The 7397-nt window shown below is 46.8% G+C and overlaps 1 long non-coding RNA gene across 1 annotated transcript; it reads right to left on the bottom strand.

Moving 5' to 3' along the window:
• Positions 1–4106: 4106 nt before the first annotated feature.
• Positions 4107–7151, bottom strand: LOC119358683. Its single transcript, XR_005172280.1, has 4 exons — positions 6787–7151; positions 6640–6695; positions 5583–5751; positions 4107–4339 (listed from the first exon to the last, which is right to left on the bottom strand). It is a non-coding gene; the product is annotated as an uncharacterized LOC119358683 (long non-coding RNA).
• Between the last annotated feature and the right edge of the window lie 246 nt (positions 7152–7397).

Genomic DNA, 7397 nt, shown 5'->3' with positions numbered 1-7397 from the left:
GCACTCGCCGCCAAATCAAGATATGCGTCCGCGGAACTCCATATCTGGTCCAACGGAGCATGTTTAGGATCCCTAAACTTTCTCCGCAGCATAAAAGGCTTTCCAGCCGCGATATCTTCGGCCTGACGTAGCTCCTCCTTCATCGCTCTCATCGCAGAATGAGCATCCTTGGTCGCTGTAGTGGCCTTCTCTAGGTCCGTCCGTACCGCACGATCTTCTTTTTCAAGAAGCTTGCAACGGTCAGCAGCGCTCTTCAACTTTACAGCCATTTCGACCATTTCTTTCTTGCTTCGGCAGTGAGCAGCCTGCTCGGCTTTCAGCTCTTCAATTGCCTTTACGGCAGCCGCATCACTTTTCCTGGCCTGCTCCTTGGCACGGGCGAGTTCCGCCAAAAGGTTCTCCATGGCGGCGGCACCATCTACATCAAACGCACACGTTGAAAGATACTGGCATTAAGCTCCTCTTACCAGGTGCCTCCGGAGAAATTACATACCTTGGGCCTCGTCAAGCCGCTTGTTGACAAGCGTGATGTCGGCATCTGCCATGTCAAGCTGCCGCTTTATCTCGGCAAATCCATCAGTCCGGCTGGCCGCCGGACACCTCGCCACCTACATAGGAAGGCGGCATATTATACCTGGGATTATGATCCTCTGCGCGACGTCACTTTTGACAACGCACAGAGTCTCAGGGGCTACTATCTATATAGGGCGCATCTTAAATATGCGGAACTGTAAAAAGGTACATCATCTCACGTACCTCAAAACCTGTTAGTAAACTCCTGATGGCCTCGTGCAACCCGCTCTCCGCGGATGAAATCCTTTCAATCACCGTACCCATTAACGTACAGTGCTCCTCTGAGATAGACGCTCGCCCTAGCAGATCCTTCAGTCCCTCCGACCGTGCACCGAACGGTGCCGGAGTCGTCCGATGGCCTTCTTTGAAGGGGGCCATGTGACTGTCTTCCGGCCCCGCCGGATTCGGAGAAACCCTCCGTGACGATACCTCAGGGTCGCCCGCCTCGCAAGGCGGTACGGCAGGGGGAGGCGTTCTGCTCTCCATCATCTCCGGAAGAAGATCCCCCGAAGACGAGCTCTGCTGAGAAGGGCCAAGGTCCGAGCTACAAGGTAAATTTTCGGTTACTTTTCTCAGATATAAAGCAAGGATTTCTCTCATTTCTTAAAAAGAAAAAACCCCTCTCTACTTACGGCTCGGTGGAGGACTGATCCCTTTGAGGGCATAATTCGGCCGAAGTATTCCCCGGCACAGGACCCTCTGACGAAGATTTCTTCCCCCGCTTTGAGATCATGGTCTCCGGGTCTTCAGAGGCGGTCCTCTTCTTCCCCTGAGGACAGGAATTTTCGATTCCTCCTTTCCGGACAGCTTCCTTCGGGAAGGCAGTGGCTTCCTTGTCCCCCCCCCCTCGCGTTCTTCTGAAGGTGTGACTTCCAGCATCCTGGTTAACACGGGATCCGGCGCGGTCTCAGGGAGGGGGGCCGGACACCTGATTAGCTTTGCTTTCGCTATCCACTCCTGTTTTAAGGACAGCTCTTTTAAGGGCAATGTTATGATAAATATATGGATAGCGTGTCCGGGCACAGGGCTACTTACTTGAGCATCCGGACGATTGCAGCTCAGACCTGCGTCCTCGGTCAAGTCTGGACACATTGCTTGTGATCCGAAGAACAATTTGTACATCTCCACGGGCGTCGCGCCCATAAAATGTTGGAGAGCTCGTGGTCCCTCCGGATTGAATTCCCATAGGCGGAGAGGGCGAAGTTTGCAGGGCAGGGTTCGGCGAATCAACATGACCTGCGCCACCATGATCAGACTGATGTCTCTTTCCAGGAGATCACGGATGGGGCCCTGCAACAGGGGCACGTCCTTTGCCGGCCCCCAGTCCAGCCCCTTATTGACCCATGCACTACAAGAAATATGCTATCTTGTGACCTTGACTATTGGTCACTGAAAGGTCATAGTTTTTCATTTGCGGCCTTTTTGTGACCAAAAACAGAAGGTCAAAAGCTGGCGGTCGTAAACTGACTATAGCGACCTTCTCTGTGAGAAGGTCATAGAAGTTTTTGACCAAAATATGCCTATTGTCTTGTTTTGGTCACTAGCAGCCTCCCCAGGCCACGTAGGCATCCAGCGTGGCAAGCTGATGTGGCACAAGATTCAGCCCGCTCCAATTCGATTTTCTACATGGGCCTAGCCCAACAATTCAGCCCATTTGGTATATTTATTTCTGTTAATTTTTTTCTGCTACATGGGCCAAGCCCAACTGGTCAGCCCATCAATTTTTATGCACGTTTGGCCTTTCAAGAATATATGTACAATTTTGTGCAGCCCATTTCTGGTTTACATTCAGCCTTTTTATACATTCAAATATTAATTCAATCCTGGAGTTGGTCCAGTACTCTTTTCAGCCCACTCACATATTCATACATATGATCCACCTTTTTGACAAATTTTGCAAATAATTTCATATTTCAGCACAAAATATGTTTACATCACAGGCCATAAAGCCCTACAAAATAGTATCACTTGTTCCTATACAAAACTATCAAATGATACGTACAACAAAACAGAATACAGAAAATTTAGTTCAACAAAAATAGGTTTTCTTCCTCTTCCATCTTCCAGAACACACAATACCTGTGAAAATAAAGATGCCATAACAAAAATGGAAGGATCAGCCACTAGAAGCATATTGAATACAAGGGAAACAATCAAACTAAAGAAATGAAAGGCACGCACTGTGTTAATTTTGACAGCACGAATATTTTTTATATTACCATAACAAACATAAATGTAATCTGATTGCACAAGACACATGGCATTATCACACACCCGGACGAGCGAAGCATTAACTTGTGAGGATCAGACAAACAAAGTAGAATAACAAAATCATAATTAATTCCGTCAGTGATCATGTCGCGACACCACGCTGGCCACCTTAGTACAAAAATTTAGGCTTTGCACAAGTCTACACAACTATTGATCTTTTCTACAAAGGAAGCTGTGCACAGCACCAGTTCTCTGTGGTTAGCTGAAGACATTCCTCCAGCAGCTTATGCATCAATGCATGTAATGCTCAAGTTACTGGTTATCTGATGTGAGCCATCTAAATGTTTGAAACAAGTTTAGCTTGCTGAGCTCAAAAGTATGGAACTGAAATGCAGAGACTTATGCAATATTGTTTTTTCCTTTCTCTTTTGTGAGGACATATGCTGTCAAAATATACAGTATACGAGGAACTCAACCAAATTCACGAAAATGATTGGTTCCAGATGATTTATATATCGCAAATAAGACATGAAGGCGCGTGTGTTTGCCCTGGTAAGAGCAGCCCGCGTTCCTCAACATAAAAATAGGACTCCACACATGCACATGAAGGCCTGCAGTACAAGGGGGTTCGAAGGAGGTGGGAATCATACCTAGCAGTAGCGTGGCTGGACTCTACCCAGCAGCAGCAGTAGGCCCCTGCCAGCCCTGGCCTTCATGTTGTACTTGCGGGTCTGGCATTGCATGATGGGGCGAAGAGGTCCAGAGGTAGGGCGGGGGAATATCTTCACAGCCTTCTTCTGGCGAGCTGCATATAGAAAGAACAAATTGTAAGATGACAGTGAGTCAAACCAGCACCACAATAACACAAACATGTTGTCAGCAGATCGGATGGTAACTTATCAGTAAATCAACAAAGAAACTAATGATATACATCTAATCTGCCCTGCAATAGCAGACATGTAGTTTAACTCCTTATGTGTAAATACATAAGGCAGTGCAAGTGTTGTTCACATGTTAGTGATGGATTCAACTTATAAATATAGAGAGACATGGCAATACGCATCAAACTTGGATTCATGGTATATGTACTAAAAGAAACTAACTGACCAAGTGGCTTAACAGATATCCTAGATGGCATTCTATAGCACTGTATACCTCAACCCCCAGCCACATCCATCAGTCATGAACATCGCCATATTCATAAGCGGTAACAAATCTGATTACAAATTCTGGTGCCCACATGCCTCAATGCAGTAAACAATAAGCATGATACATAGTAGGTACTGCGGGAGGGAGAGAGGAAGATAATAAGTTACCGGATCTGAAGCTCCTGGTGCTCCTCGGCGCCATCGTTGTCGAGGACGAGTGGATCCGGAGGCGTTGCTGTTGGATAGGACGGGATCCGGTGGCGGCCTTGTCGGAGAGGCGAGGGTCCACCGGCGGAGAGGAGCTGATCCGGCGGCGGCCTTGTCATGGAGGAGGATCTCACACGTGCCGCCACCACCGCCGAGGACGTTCAGCTCAGCCGTGCGCAACGAAGAGGTCCACCAAAACCCTAGCAGGAGGAAGTAGTACAAAATGTCAAAGATTATTAATACTATCTGTATCAAGGACAGTAGTATGAAACTAATAATTTCTGTGTCAAGGTTTAGTGTGAATATGTGCCTTATGTAATGATTTTCTACCAACAAGCTTCAGACCACGTTTTGTACACACCTACTGGCTACTGTTTTATTCAGTGTTTCTCTGAAGAAATCTGAACATTATTTCCATTTAACTTCTACTTACAACACAAGCATTGCCATCCACAAAATAGTATCCACCAACTCGATAATTAAAGAATGCAGCTGATTTACAAAACCTGAAAACAATGTATTTCATGTAGTGATGTGAGATACATCCTGAATTTTGTTCACATCTTACTCACAACAATTAATACAATAGGCTAGCTAAATCAATTAGAAATCAGTGTCTTATCTGTAAAGCTAAACTATGATGACTGAACCAGATTTGGGTTTTCAAGTTCTGAAGTTTCGTACGGCATTATAGATTAAATTGAAGACTAGATTCAACCAAATCATGGACAGTTCAAAACCAATAATTTTCAAATCAACTAATTAGCTTCAGACCACTGTATAGTATTCAACTACTTCTACTTATATCAAACACAACAGTTCAGACAAACTACCAAGTCTTAACTGAACCAGAGTAGCAGAAGTTTCAGTAAACTGTTTTTGGGATTAATTAACAGTTTCATTACACAAGCGGGATCTTATATAGAAGAAGTTTGATTACATAGAGTAGCAGAAGTTTCAGCTTAACTTTGTTTCTCACCAGTTCAGAAACTCCATAAATGGGATCTTATATTCAGTTAACAGGCATATGATGTATGGAATTGGAAACAGGTATGTTCAGTATGCGCACCATCAAATGCGGCTGATTGCAGAACACATATACGCAGGCAAAATCCCTTACGCATTAACAAGGACAAAATCCACCCAGGCAATCTGTCACATACCTATCTCAAATTCAGGTAACACACGACTACAGGAGTGGTATATAACACAGTGACATATTTACCCTACTTGTTCACCGATAGAATCACTACCAATTTTGCGCAATAGCTACTAAACCTTAACAAACAATGGAGCATACACGTAAATTTGCTAACTGATCGTGACTTAATAATAGTATGCATTTGGACAGAAAGCAGCTTATCAAGAAATATTTTTCAATGAATGAACTCGTCAATGAGGACATGACACAACAGACACCAGCTACACCATAGAAATGATTACCAACTCAGAGACGTAACAGACACCAAAGAGGACATTTCTTGAAGGTGGGGATGACGCAGTCGGCGGCGGCCTTCCCGGCGGTGGCGGCGAGCTCGAGCGCCGCCGGCCGTCATGATGGCCTTGACTTGCTGGCCATCGCCTGATTTCCCTCCCTAACCCGTTGCTCCGCCTGCAGGTATATATACCAATAAAACAAGGTAAAATGAGAACCAACAGAGCACTTTCTGTATTACCAGAACAAAACTGAAATTCAAACAATAACATGGCCCTTGGTATGGAAACAATTCTTCAAGTATATACCAATAAAATGAGGTCAATTGAGAACCAACGGCACAATGTCAAAAAAAGGCCAACAGGATGAAGCTATAGCCAGCTAGCTATGCACCATAGGTGTCTGTACGGCCAGCTCAGAAGCATAACACGGCTAACATAAGGAGCGACACAACAGTTGTTGTGCTACCACAGAAAAATTGGGATTCAAACCTACCGTAGCCCTTGTATCGAAATAAAACGCTAACAGAGTGATGCTTGCTGCTCGATCCTTGTTACTACATGGCCATTCGGTGTCGTCACCTAGTCTTGGATCCTGAGTGCAAAGAGGACCCCCTGCTCTAGCGAGTGGACTAACGGAAAAGAGACGATTAAGGTTCTCATTACTGCCACAAAACCCACAATGCTTTATTTCGGGTGGAGATGCTCTAATCATCCTTTTCCTCCTTTTACTAATGCTCTTGACCATGTACAACGCACGCATTCTACCATCAAAATGAAAATATAGCACCAACAAACATATTGCTAACCACCGAACACATATTGGACAAGAACAAACAGCAGCCAAATAATCCACTCTCTTGCACGTAGCCGCTGAACTGAAACATCAGCCCGAAAATAATAGAGAACCGGAGAACTCTGCCTTTGCCAAGACGATACACGTTTACTCTGCCTTGGATGCAATGAACCAGAGAAAATCTAACTAAAACAAGCATATGCTAGCCGGGCCATGGTCAAGTGCGAGTAGAGGAAGATGAGAGGGGGAGGGAGATGCGGGAGATGCTACCTGCCGTGGTGGGTCGTCGTGGACGAACTTGAGCTCGGCAGGACCTCTTGGTCACCCTATGAGCAGAGGAGCAAACCCCAGATCAGTGTTCATCCACGGCTGCCAGATCGGATCGAAACAAAGAGAGAAGGGGAAGGGAAGGGATACCTTGAGGATCGACTCGAATCGGCGGCGGCGCCTTCCTGGTAGCCGGAGACCTGCGGCCAGCGTGTAGCGCCGCCACTGCAAACCCTATGCAGGCCACGCGCGCGCCGCGGTCCGGCCAGCTCGACGAAGCGCCACGCATCGAAGCACGCACCCGTGCACCGGCGAGCAAGCCAGCCGCGACGCCGTGGTTGCTGGGCGGCATCTCCTCTCTCTCCGGCGAGACTGACGCGGGCCGTGGTCGATAGGGGCCGGTGGAAGGGAGGAAGTGCCTGGGCGCGGAAGGGAGGAGGTGCCTGGGCGGCGGAAGGGAGGAGGTGCCTGGGAGGCGGCGGCGCGATCTGAACGGGGGGATCGATGGGAGTGGGAGTTAGGGTTTGGGGTGATGGGAGGAAGGAGCGGAGGGAGGGGGCACCGTGGTGTGGGATGGATGGATGGATGGGTGTGGATAGATGGATGGATGGATGGATGGATGTGTGCCATGTCATCGTTCCATGGCACACACCTTTCCACCAATGAGAATTAAGTTTATTTCTTGAGTGTAAAAATGGTTTTTCTAAGAGCATATGAAATCTTTGATGGAAAATTGGACCATATTTTGTGAAAATGATCCA

Source organism: Triticum dicoccoides, chromosome 2A (genome assembly GCF_002162155.2).
Source record: "Triticum dicoccoides isolate Atlit2015 ecotype Zavitan chromosome 2A, WEW_v2.0, whole genome shotgun sequence".
Classification (NCBI taxonomy): Eukaryota; Viridiplantae; Streptophyta; class Magnoliopsida; order Poales; family Poaceae; genus Triticum; species Triticum dicoccoides.
This window is presented reverse-complemented; position numbering and strand designations above follow the sequence as displayed.